The sequence below is a fragment of the Culex pipiens genome, chromosome 1 (genome assembly GCF_016801865.2).
Source record: "Culex pipiens pallens isolate TS chromosome 1, TS_CPP_V2, whole genome shotgun sequence".
NCBI lineage: Eukaryota > Metazoa > Arthropoda > Insecta > Diptera > Culicidae > Culex > Culex pipiens.
Window position 1 is genome coordinate 23,723,683 of NC_068937.1, and position 13,768 is coordinate 23,737,450.

A 13,768-nucleotide genomic window follows, 5' to 3' on the forward strand; every position below is an offset into this window, starting at 1 on the left:
CGGCGGCTGTCATGCGACCATTAGCTTGCGGTCGTATCACCGCGCGTGAAATCTAATTATTAACGCCCGCAGTAATACTGTTACAGTAAAAGTATCTACTTTTGAGTAAAAAGTGAATCTTTTTTTATTGAGAGTAGTATGCATTTACTATACATATACAATAACACAACTCAACATGTTTGAAGTTGATGTCAGTAAACGCTTCAGTTTGGTCTTTTTAAATTTCGAATAAAAATGCTCAGCGATTCCACGTCAGACAGGAACGATACAACCCAAGTAACCATCCAGCACTAACAGAAATCATTAATAGGCTTTAAACCAGCATTCAACAGCTAATCTGCTGTAAAACAGCTAATGTGAGAGCAAATCAGCACTAAAGCAACTGCTCTAGCAAGAGCTAAAACATAGACTAATAAAAAACTACTCACTGGGCTCTGAACCATGACTCAACCTTTTTATGACCCCTCGGCACGGCCGGTTCACTGTCAAATATGACAGATCAAAATGTCAAGAACTGGCTCCACTGTCGATTTTCTGACGTTTCTTTTTTTGTTTGTTTTTGTTTTGATTTGTTATTCTAAACAAACACACACATTCGCACAGGGGAAGGGCCATGAACGTTTGGTTTCACCCCAAGTCACCGATGGAACGTATGTCCATCGGTTCCGGGTTGGTCAGCAGCTGTCGCATCCGGTCATGTAACGTCGACTACCTGACGCACAAGGAACCTTTAACCTTTACGTAAGGCATTCTGAGCTTTCCGGAAAGCCCGCGATGGCGTTAGAGTGACAACTCCGAGACTGGTTCTGGGGTTCCATGTACCGGGATGGCGCTCGTGACTTTTCGGTGGAATCGAATCGAGTTTCATCTATCGGTGCGTAGGAAGTACAGTGAGTCAAATATTTGTCCGTACCCCCCCGTACGGAAAATGTTTGTGATATAAAAGTACATAAAATTCGACTAAAGTGCCATGTTTCATACATCAATCGACGCGGCAGAATGTCCTCTTTAAGACACTGTCATTGGATTTGCAAAAAACTTTTTCTTAAAAAATACAAAAATAGTTTACTGAAAAAAGTCAAAAAAAGAGGTCAAATAATTGTCCGTACCCCTTGTAAAAGTACAAAATCTGATCGATTTAAGTGAATTTATCTATGAAATGTTGTTTCTGTGTCAAATACTAGTACCTCTAGCCAGTTTGTGACAACTTTGAACTTCTGATAACTTTGTTTAGTTAGTTTATATTAAGAATTGGTTTAAATTTAGTTTTTTAAAGTAAAACTTATCAAAACATAAGTTTATAAACAACTATTTTTATAAAATTGCTATTTTATGTTGTAAGAGTCTCTATTTAACAAGTTTTAACAATATTTGTTCGAAATATACATTGTTTTCATCTTTTTTATTGACATTTTTCGACCAAAAATACTGTTTCGGAACAATACCGTTAAACAATCCGGATTGTCCCGGAACCGGTTTAACCCCTCGGAGGGAAATTTTGTGGTGGTCAGATAGAGGACAAAAAACCCACCTCTTGCAATTTAAAGCATCCAATTTCGTCCACTACAGCCCGATTACGAGTCCCTAGTCTGAAATTTTCACTTTCCGTACTGAGAATTTTTGTACCGTCCTGGGACAGAATGTTTTGCTTGGGGAATTTGAAAATTTCAAATTTCAGACTAGGGACTCGTAATCGGGCTATAGTGGACGAAATTGGATGCTTTAAATTGCAAGAGGTGGGTTTTTTTGTCCTCTATCTGACCACCACAAAATTTCCCTCCGAGGGGTTAAACCGGTTCCGGGACAATCCGGATTGTTTAACGGTATTGTTCCGAAACAGTATTTTTGGTCGAAAAATGTCAATAAAAAAGATGAAAACAATGTATATTTCGAACAAATATTGTTAAAACTTGTTAAATAGAGACTCTTACAACATAAAATAGCAATTTTATAAAAATAGTTGTTTATAAACTTATGTTTTGATAAGTTTTACTTTAAAAAACTAAATTTAAACCAATTCTTAATATAAACTAACTAAACAAAGTTACCAGAAGTTCAAAGTTGTCACAAACTGGCTAGAGGTACTAGTATTTGACACAGAAACAACATTTCATAGATAAATTCACTTAAATCGATCAGATTTTGTACTTTTACAAGGGGTACGGACAATTATTTGACCTCTTTTTTTGACTTTTTTCAGTAAACTATTTTTGTATTTTTTAAGAAAAAGTTTTTTGCAAATCCAATGACAGTGTCTTAAAGAGGACATTCTGCCGCGTCGATTGATGTACAAATCATGGCACTTTAGTCGAATTTTATGTACTTTTATATCACAAACATTTTCCGTACGGGGGGGTACGGACAAATATTTGACTCACTGTATACAGCCGTCCTAAGACGCAGACCCTCCTGCCAGGCATCATCCGATACGTGGCCAGGTGATCATTTCGCAGAACATGTGAATCATTAAGAAATGACGTGGACACTTCAAAAAAGACTCCCCTACTACCCGGAATTCGGTACTTTTCCAGTATACTCTGCGAACACATTGACCAAAAGTTTTATTTCATATATTTTCACATAATAAGTATCCTTAACCTTAAATAAGCCGACGACTTGGCGGCGGTAGCATTGCTTTTCCTCGCGGATGCCCTCCTTCTCGGTGGCGGCGCTGTTTTTGACAACATGCCATCTCCGATGCGGTAGATCTTGAAGTTTTCCTTGATTTACTTCTAGCCCAGATCGTTGGTCCACTTCTTGGAGGTCTTGGTAAAGGTCTTCTTTTTGCTCACGTGCCAGCATTGCCGGTAAAAAGCTCGTCTTTTTGTCTAACCAGGCGACCATGGGCAATCCGGACAGCAGCTCTGATGCGTTCAGCCACAGCTGCAACTTCAGCACAGCTGCAACTTCCGCCAGGACATGTGGTTGAGAAAGTTGCACTCATTGTCAACTGTAGACCGGTTCCAACGTTTTGCAGCAACACGTGTCTCGGCGGGGAATTGGGTACTAAAGTCCTATGTCAATTTTTATGTACAATGGTAAAAAACACGATTAAAAACCATTTCTGATCTTTTTTTTCATTTTAACTCAAAAAATGCATTTTAACTTCAAAAAATGCTTTTCTGTCAAGAAGGACCGCGAGGTTAATTTTTCAAAATTGATTTAAAAATCCATTTTAAACTCTTTGTGGTCGTACAAAGGGTCATTGTACTCAGAAAAATAAGCTTTATCGCTGTAAACAAAAATATCAGCAATCTAAGCTTCATTTTAGGACCCAATTATCACGGATCTAGTCATCACCATGACCTTGTGGTTTCTATTCTTGAGCAGGTGCTGGTGGCTTTGGCAGGTGGGTTATGGTGAAGGTTTCCGCGTTGCTGAAGGCTGCCACGCCAAGGTTGTTGCCAGAACGGTTTCGATTCCGGCCGTGCTAGTGCTCCACACGGACGTGGCAAATTTTCACACTACACACTCCCAAGTTAGTTGGAATCAAAACTAACAGCTGACTTTGTTGTGATTACCAAAATAAAGAAAAATAGACGCGCGCGCAAAGCAGCGCAAAACAAAGTGCTGCCAAGTAAATCTGTCATACGGGGGGCGAGCCGATGCGGTCCAAAGTGGTTCACGCGGTTCACAGCACATGAGTCATATTTTTTTGAAAAATTTGTTCGAAGTGGTTAGTCTTTTATTAGTCTATGGCTAAAATGCAGCTGATTTCGTGCAGGTACTAGCAACACTGCTTAATTTTTTCCCATTTTACTGGCAACACAGTAGAGGAGGGAAAGAGAAAGATTGATGAAAACCAAAACAAAATATTTCTAGCTCGCTCATCCCTCAGCGAAACAAACCAGCTGAGCTGAGAAAAAAATTAGACGGCTTTCGGTCGCAGTTAAGATTCCTGATTTTACCTGATAAAAAACGTGTTTATGCTGTTGCTGTTAAATTGCGGAGTAACTAAACATTCTTTGGAACAAAAACATCTGCTGGACAGATTTCTAGAAGGATGGAAGTTGGCGTTCTTTGGGCCAGTTTGGTGTTCAACGCAAATGGCAATTGCCCCGTGGGAACCACAATGTCCCGAAGCGTGAATTTAATACCATCAACATTTTTGTTACGGTTCTCCGCACACTTTAAATATATCTGTTCAAGACGGTCTTATGATAAACTAGCTCGAGCGAAAATTAGATGAACCTTCCAGCAAGAAAAAGGAACATTCAAATACTACTGAAACTGTGCCCAGATGCCACCACATATTTATGCGTGACGGCAAAGGTGCATGATTCGACCAAAGTCGACATCACCAACACGTTCCTGGCATCAAGTCTCCAATACCAAGCATTTCATCAAATAAATTGTTCCTCCTCTCAGCCGTTTCCTTCAATTAGCTGTGTCGGTAAAGAAGATGTAAAGAAACCGAAAATAGAACTGGGATAGGAGGAGGAGAGAGAAAGAGATAACAACATTTTTGCAACTCATATTTTTTAATTTGACGTTTTGCAGGGCCGGATCAACAACAGTAGGGGCTTAGCTCTAAAACAGAAATATAAAGTCCAAACTCAGCTGCAAATCAGCTGTAAAAGCGCATTTCCAGCAGTTTCCGAAACAATTCAGCTGTTATTCACTCCAGGTAAAGCGCTTTTAGTGGTAAACAATTACTACTTTTAGTGCTGATTGGTTACTTGGGAAATCAAAAGTGCTCCGATTAGGCTCAAAATTGGCATGAAAGTTCCTTGGCCAAATTCATAAGACCCATATTTTTTGGTCGGCGATTAGTGTGCTCCTTTCCGAAATACCACGTTTAGAGCGCCACGCTTCAAAATAAAAGTTATTTCGGGAAATTTACCCATTTTAATCAGTCCAAGCCGTTCGACCAATCCTAATGACTTTTGCAGTTTTCCGCTATTAAATCAACATTTTCAGATACATCAACAATGGAGAGGTGCGTGCTCACTTTTATCTAAGCTATTTATTACTTTGTAACAGTTAAAAACACTATATGAAAGCTGTAATTCATGATCAGGCCGATACACTCAACCCTCGGTGGTTGGTCACTTTTTCGTTTGACACTTTTTTTTATTTTGTACCCCGTTGGTTTGACAAAGTCAAACTAAAAAGTGACGAACTGTCACTTTTTACCACTTTTTACACATACAATCAAACAAAACGTTTGGTAGTAAGTGTAAGCTCTGTGTAAAAGGGGTGTTACACCATTGGGGTTTCAGTGTAATAGAAATAGGCTGAGAAAGGGTATAGTTCCCCTAGTTGGGGGGCTTTTAAGGAAAAATATGTTGAGGTCCGAAAAAACTAGCTGAATGATTAAAATGGTCCAAGAAAATTACATTTGCTGTTTTGAAGGACTCGGGACCAAAAAGCTTATATCTGGAAATATGACATATAGCAAATATGACATATGACATACAAAATTATGATTTAAACTTGTTTTAATCACATTTTGGATATAAAAATAACATTTATTTTTAATTTCATGACTCTAAAACTCATTTTGCACCATCATGCACTGTGACTCAAAAGATGTCTTAGTGAGTCTGACTGAAAGCCTTGTAAAAAATATCTAGGGGTTTAAAAAAAAAAAAGGTTTTATAAGCTATTGTGTTTCATATGTTTATACTGCCTCTGATCGCATGAATGTCCCATATGAGTTTTAATTACTTTTAAGTTATTGATGCAGTTTGGTTCAAAATCGTGTGCTCTTTCAGAAAAGACTAAACATCCAGTACTTTGTTCTGAAAAACAGGAAAAAATCCAGCTTTTTCGTGAAAGCTTAACACGTAGCCTTATGTGTGGGACAAACTTGTATTGCGTTTTTCTCAACTTTCTGTTTTTGCATATGGGACATTTATGCGAACATGGGCAGAATAGGACCTAATGAAAAAAGTCTAGATATGAAAATATATCCAAAATTGAAAAAAAACATCTTTTGAGAATCTTACTTTTAGTGAAAAAAGTGATTTTTTTGTTGAAATGTCACTATTTTTTTAAATAGTTCTAATTGTAATTTACAACTTTGCTTAAGATACCAAATCGATCAGAAAACCCAATCTCAAGATAAAGTCTTTAAGCGTACCATAATAGGGGTGGTGACTCACCACACATAACCTTCGGACGCCTAGAAATGAGCAGAAACCTGCAACAGAGACCACCACCCACCACCCGAGGGTCGTTAAAGTGGATTGCTTTGATTTGTTTTTTCGTACCAATTTTGTACAGTCCAGACTCGACTTTCCGAAGGCCTTGGCAAAATTTCACTTCGGATAATCGAAACTTCGGATAATCGAATCACAATTTTTTTTTGTCGTTGTCTTATTTTTCATTGTTGAGCTTTAGTGTGACCAGTGACCCCTAAACTACTCCAAAGTGCTTTAGAACTTTTTAATCCAAGATGGCGATTATGAAGTATTGAAAACAATCATATTTTTTTGGATTTTAATAGGCAGCCAACCATTCAAATTTGGCTGAAATAGGGTAGAACTCGAATTTAATGTTAAAAGGGTGGGAAATAAAAAAAAAACATTGTTTGTGATTCGATTATCCGAAGTCCCATACAAACCTTCGGATAATCAAATATTCGGACTTAGGATAATCGAGTCAGGACTGTATGACCATCCCAAAACCATCATCCAAAATTGTATGGAGATATAGTCTGGAAAAACTTATGATGCAAATTCTTTTTTCTAAGTCACAGGGTTTTTTTTTAAATTAAAAAAATAAATTTGCGCTCTGCTTAGTAGGCCCAAAATAGGGACAAATACCCTATTTGCTAACATTTGAGAAAAACTGAAAAAAGCGAAAAAAGATTAAAAATGCAAACACAACATAACCTAAATAACAGCGTCTTAAATGTTTCAACCTCAACGCAGTAATTCATAAAATACGCACGAAATTCGAAAACATTGAAAAATCCATTTTTTTTTAAATATATCATTCGTTTCACTTGCCACCGGAACTGTATTTTTTTTGTAATTTTTTAACGAGGCCACAACTAGAAACCCTAAATAGGGGGACTAACGTCATGATTCGAAATCCGGACACTTAGTAGCCTATCATTTTTGTTATAGCTGACAAAAAATCATGTAATAAGTTGGAAATGAAGAAATATCATCAGGATGTAGTATTAACAGTCAGTTTTAAGAGAATGTATGCAAAATATGTGTTTTCTACCAATTTTTCGTCAGAATTTGAAAATTATAATGACTTGTTGTGCTTCGAATCCCGCACACGGATAAAAGCTGATTCGAATTCCGGACACCCACTAATGAATCGCACAAATTTGGACTGAAATGTTAGTGAATGGCATTCTTTAGGTCTCAAAGAAGCTGTTAACATCAAAAAATCGATATTTTATAAAAAAAATTGAATTTCTTCATTGCCTTCCCGGTGCTTCGGACGCCTATGAAATATTTCACGTGAAGTGTTTCGCATTTTTGGTAATCTTATTATTATTTTATTTTATTTTATTGTTTTGACATTAACTACAGCGTTCAAACCAACTTTAAATGATAGTTGATGTTAGAATTCATCAAATAACCCATTTTTGACACTCATAATGCGAACTTATATCCAAATAATTGATAAAACAAGATGAGGTGTCCGGGTTTCGAAGCGTCCGGGAATTCGAATCATGACGTTAGTCGATGTGAAATTGATATACCCAAACAAACATCAGTTTGACGTATCCAAAACTTGCTGAAATTTCAGCAAATTTTGACAGCTGCATACTAGAGATCCTAAATAGGGAGACCAAGGAAATGGTGGAAAGAGAGGAATCACAAATCCGTATAAATAATTTCAAGATTTTTCAGGTGTAAACCGAAAACGCGATCAAAAATTAAAGTGGAAGAATAAGGCTTTTAACTGCCTATTTAATTGTCGGTGTACAGGACGCCGCACTGTTTAATCATTTTCTGACGTCCATTTAATTTTGCAGTTCAAACCCAGTCATTGAATTGGAAAAATAAAATCTTTTTCAAATTTTCTTTTGTTGATTTGTGTGCACCTACGTCGAAGAACAAGATTGTTTACTTTTTGCTCTTTGGTCTGACAGTCTTGGTCTGACAGATTTGGTCTGTCAGCTTTATCATGGATTTTGGTCTGGTCTAGGCGAGGGATAGGACACAGCCTATTTAGGGTCTCTACTGCATACAATTTGTTTTCTTTTGCTTCTGCTTCTGCATTGCTTTTGATGATCAAAATGATTTTATCGAAAAACAGTTCAAATCGTTTTTATACCTATATTTGGTCACTTTTTTTCTGATATTTTCCAGTTCGTCCTGCTAAAACCTATTACCAGCGTCCATCGGATACATTTAAAATTTTGTCCGATCATCCTGAGGTCAAATCCTCGACGTTTGATCTTTAAACACATCAACGCGGCCACAGGTGTTCGACCACGTGCTTTCCTCCCACATCAAGGTTGGTTTTAAACAAAGTGTCAAGCGTCTCCATGGAAACTCCACCAGTGCTTGGCGGCCTGTTTTTTCGATAAAATTGTTTCATTTCACAGTTCAATCCAGTAGCCAGATCGTAGCAAGCTTAGTCGGTTTGGTTTGCTCGCGAAACCAAAACACTAAACTCAACCGATTCTCCACCGGGGGACATTTGAGGTCCTGGCCAGACGTTCCGGGGAACGGCAAATTGGTCCCAACGATCGGGTTATTTATTTATGTGATTTATCAATTTATTTTTCTGCCCTGGCCAGGGGGCTCCGGAAAAACGCGTTGCGTTGTGGCACTTGATAGGGTGAGTTGTGGTAAGTTGTACAAAAATTTCAAAATATTTTTATTGTTAAGTATTAAAAAAGTTATTTGATATTTTTTTAAAACAATATTTTAAAATCTATCAAAAAATATTCCAAATTTGTGATTTGCCCCTCTCAGAATATGGTTCAATTAAGAGTTCACGAGTTTATATTTTTTGTCTGTTCCAGAGGAGATTTTAGACGACAACCCGCGAACAATCTGCCTTTGACAACGCGCATCGGAAAATCCCGGGTGGAAAACGCGGCGAAAAAATCAGCTCGTCGACGGCAATAAAAGCAGATTATAAGCTCGTATCGGTCAGCAGTTGAACAATAAAAATGGTAAGTCTGACGGTTTTTTGCCCTCTCTCAAACCGGGAGGTCCTATTATTGGGACTTTTGTCCTGTCGTAGATCGCGATTGGAGTTCTTTTTTTGGTTTGTTCTAAAAACTCACCAACATTTTTTTAGAATATATGAAATCTACGCAATTACGGCGCTTCCTCTCAATTTTTAAACCGGATAACGAGTTAGTTTTTTGTTCCCAATATAATTTGCATCCTTTTCTAGTTTCACCATCGGTGAAGTTTCCATGGGAACTGTTATTTGGCGATGCACAAGGCCTACTCTACGCGACTAGGTCGAAGCAGGCACTGCACACAGTAACTTGCAGCATATCTAAACACTGTAGGCCTTGGTAGCCGATACGACCGTGGCATAGATTGTACCTTAGGTGCGTGAACCGTGAGGTTTTTTAGCCTCACTCTCATTCTGTCACGTGGCAAAGTGGATTGTAGTAGGGCTTAGTGACAGAACGTCATAAATTTGTTTATTTATGCTACATTTATTTTGAAGATTACTCAATTTCGCAAAATAGAAAAAATGATTTAAAATAATGTACAATTTACACTACTCATTTGAATTTATTTTTGAGTTTTTAACTGTTAAGGTTATTATTAAAAGAAGCAAAAATTGTAAATTAATTATGCAAAAATCGTGTCTTCAAAATAAGGGCACAAAACTTTTGTAAACAAGAGTGTATCCCTCTCACACATTATCTACATACACCCATACAGTAATGTGCCTTTTTGTAATGTTAAGCTTTAATTTATTTAAGAGCGAGTTTTTCACCGATGTGAAACAGGTCGTATCGAGGTGCTCCGATTTGGATGAAACTTTCAGCGTTTGTTTGTCTATACATGAGATGAACTAATGCCAAACATGAGCCCTCTACGACAAAGGGAAGTGGGGTAAAACGGGCATTGAAGTTTGAGGTCCAAAACACATGAAAAATCTTAAAATTGCTTGCATTTCCGTAAAACTTCATCAATTCCAACTCTCTTAGATGCATTCGAAAGGTCTTTTGAAGCCCTTCAAAATGTGCTATAGACATCCAGGATTGGTTTGACTTTTCTCATAGCTTTTGCAAATTACTGTTAAAAATTGATTTTTTTAAAACCTTAATAACTTTTTGCAACAGCCTCCAACACCCATACTCCCATAGGTCAAAAGTTAGGGAATTTCATGGACTATAAGCCTACGTTATTAACTTTTTGGCCAATCGCAGTTTTTCTCATAGTTTTTCGATTTTTCTACAACAAACATTTTACAACGTTAGTTTTTGCTCTGTAGGCCAAGAAGACGGGACTTTTTGGTCTCAATTTTGTCATATTCGGAACAAACCGAGCAGAATCTACAAATACTGCCTCTTAAATTTGTTGTCTCAATATTATGTCCAAAGCAAAGAGGACACCAAATCATTTTGAAATTTTTTTTGAAAAAGTGGCACTTTCAATTGTAAACTATGGAGAAAACATTTTGTAACGTTATTTTTTGCAACTTGAAAGTTTTTAACGAATTTTGAAAAAAAAAAAACAATATTTTCATAAATTCATTTATTGTCCGATCAGTTCCGACCGTCGGCTCAAAGACCGTCGAAGTAGGCGGCCGGTCAGATGCGGACATAAACATGTCAAAACCTCTCCCCCTCACTTCGTCTCACTGTCCAGCTGCAGCTTTGTTGACAAACAAATGGGTGCAAAAGTATAACTTTTAAATGTTTGTCAGGTCAAGGATTCCACTAACATTTCAGTCCAAATTTGTGCGATTCATTAACAAAAACGATTGTCCGGATTTCGAATCAGCTTTTATCAGTGTCCGGGATTCGAAGCACTTGTTGTTTTGATTTGGAAATTTTGAGGAAAAATGGTTAGAAAAGACATATTTTGCATGCATTATCTTTAAATTGACTGTTTATACTACATCCTGATGATATTTCTTCATTTCAAACTTATTACATGATTTTTTGTTAGCTATAACAAAAATGGTATGCTACTAAGCGTCCGGATTTCGAATCCTGACGTTACAGTACAGTTTTGATTATCCGAAGGCCTTGGAAACATTTCACTTCGGATAATCAAATCTTCAGATAATCGAGTCCGGTATTATGCTTAGCAATTAAAACAAATATCACAAAATGCTTAGCATGCAATAATAACTACTCATTATAAATATTTTATAAAATCTGGACCAAACAGTCTATGTCTGAAAATATTTTCATCATTTTCCTCGGAAAAATTCGCTCAAAATAGTGAAAAATGAAAAATGTCGAACAATATGGTCTTAAGATATGATTTTTTGAAAATAAAATTTGTTTTTTTTCGACTCATTGTGCGCAAAAACCGGGAAAAATCGACATTTTTTATGAAAACTACGATAACTAAAATTAAAGCGATGACTTACACTTTTATGGGTACGAAAATGTTTTCTATTGAAAGATTCAACAATTGGTAACCAATTGAACAAAAAATATTTTTTAAACAAAAAAAAAAAATGAAATAAAAAAATATAAACATTAAAATGACAAGTCATAGTTTCAAGATTTGACTTAGCTAAAATTTAGCTAAAATTTTAGCTAAAATTTTCAAAACTTCTAATGATTTTTAAATCAACCCACATGCTTAAAATGACTCTAAACGCAGGGGAATGCATTTTAAATTGATTTCAGCTGATTGCACCTGTGTTTTGATTGAAATTTAGATTTTTTTTGAAAAAATATTTTTTGCCCCCCGATTTTTCGGGTGACAAAAACTTATTATAAAATATGTACCAGCGTTAATTTATGAAAAAAATCTAAAGCTTTTTCGTGAGCAGTCCTAAAAAACATATGTAAAATGATTGAAAAGTCTTAATTTTATAAATCATATATAAATAAGCAATCTGTCATGCATTCTCAATAGTTTACATTCAAATTTAGAAGTCAGTTTTTTAATCAAGACTAATTTTTCCAAAGGACCAAATATTCAATATTACTTTCGTTTTTTTTTGCAAAAAAAATATTTCAGCAAAATTTTGTTTGACATCAGTTTTTAATGCAATCAAATTTGTAATCGAAAAGTACTTTACACAAATTACCGTAAACCGGGGTGACTTTGATAGGATTTTTTTTATCGATTTATATTGCATTTTATATGAAATCGAAGCACGAAACACAAGTTTTCACATTTGGCATAAAATTTGTTCAACTGAAATTGCCTATAAATTTTGAGATTTTTATAAGTTGTGCTTCAAAAACACATATTATTTATTATTTACAAACTTATTTAACCTTCTACTAGCGGAAAATTGTCCAAAGAATCCGAAAATGTATTCCGTTTTCCAATTCAAAATCATGTTCGTTGAGAAAATCATGACACTTTGAGAAGTTTAAAATAATGACTTTCATCAACATTTTCTTAAGTATAGTTAACTAACTTTTTAAACGTTTCAAAATTTTAGGAAAAGTTCTTTTTGCGGTACTTTGAACACTTCTCTACCACTGTCAGCATGATTCTAAAACCATTCCGTACGTATTTTAATTGTACTTTCCATTTTTCCGAAAAATCGCAAATCAATCAAAGTCACCCCGTTTTACGGTATGATAAAATGCGCTATTCTAAATATCGACAATTTTGCCGAAGATACTAAATCGATCAGAAAATTCCTCCAAAAGATACAGATTTTCAAATAGTCACGTACCATTTTTGTATGGACAGTAGAGTGACAATAATAAAATCGACATTAGGGATACACCCTGACTCGATCAAAAGCGATCCTTAAACATTAATCGATTTGGTTCAAAACTGTTACAGTTACTTATTTTTACCTAAAGAATTCCAACACATTTAAATTTTTCTTGTCACCCTAATGAACAGCTGTCAAATTTGTATGGAGGCAAACCAATGACACAAAATGGCATTTTTGGTCAAAGGGAAGGCCTCTACAAAGTCTTGGCAAAATAATCAAAAAATACACGAAATCGGCCTCTTAAAAACTCTAAAACTCCACATTACTTCCTTGCCTTGATACATTTACTGCGTGAATGGCTAATTCATATGTTTTCGATAAAGTTACAATTAAAAAAATAATTCTATTCGATTTTATATAAACAGCTTACTTTTGGACAGCTTAAAACTTGTTTAAAAAGGACTGTAGAGTTTTCGAATGGTTTTAAATGCAATTTTTAGTAGTTTTGTTTGCATTCCAATGTAAAATCAATTCTTTTACATTTTTATTTTTTTTTTATTTTCAGGGACCAAAGAAGGCAAAAGGAAGTAGTAAGTATTTGTTGAGTTCAATTTTGTTTATAAATTAACAAGTTCAATGATTTGCTTTAGTACATTTTGCCATTTTTCAGAATAAACATCCCTTTTTCCAATTTTTGTTTAAAGTATCCAGATTTATAAGCGAAGATGGCGTTACGAACGGTGCATGCCCGAAATGTCAAAATCAAGCAGCATTACAAAAAAAGTGTTCCATCGCACGACAGCATCTTTTTTTTCTAATGTTGGTACGGCTACGTGATTTTGACATTTCGGGAGTGCACCATTCGTAGCGCCATCTTTGCTTAAAAATCTGGATTACCGAAACCACAGACAAACAAACGAAAATCATTGAAGCAAAATGCAAATTAACCGTTAAATTGTCGATTGGTGATTTAAAAAAATGTTAACGTCTGTTTGTCTCTGGCTTTGGC

General features: G+C 35.8%; 1 long non-coding RNA gene across 1 annotated transcript; it reads left to right on the forward strand.

Annotated features, from left to right (window-relative positions):
- Positions 1 to 8,545: 8,545 nt before the first annotated feature.
- Positions 8,546 to 13,347, forward strand: LOC128092611 (uncharacterized). The gene is made up of 3 exons (XR_008211934.1): positions 8,546 to 8,757; positions 8,945 to 9,097; positions 13,325 to 13,347. It is a non-coding gene; the product is annotated as an uncharacterized LOC128092611 (long non-coding RNA).
- The last annotated feature ends 421 nt before the right edge of the window (positions 13,348 to 13,768 follow it).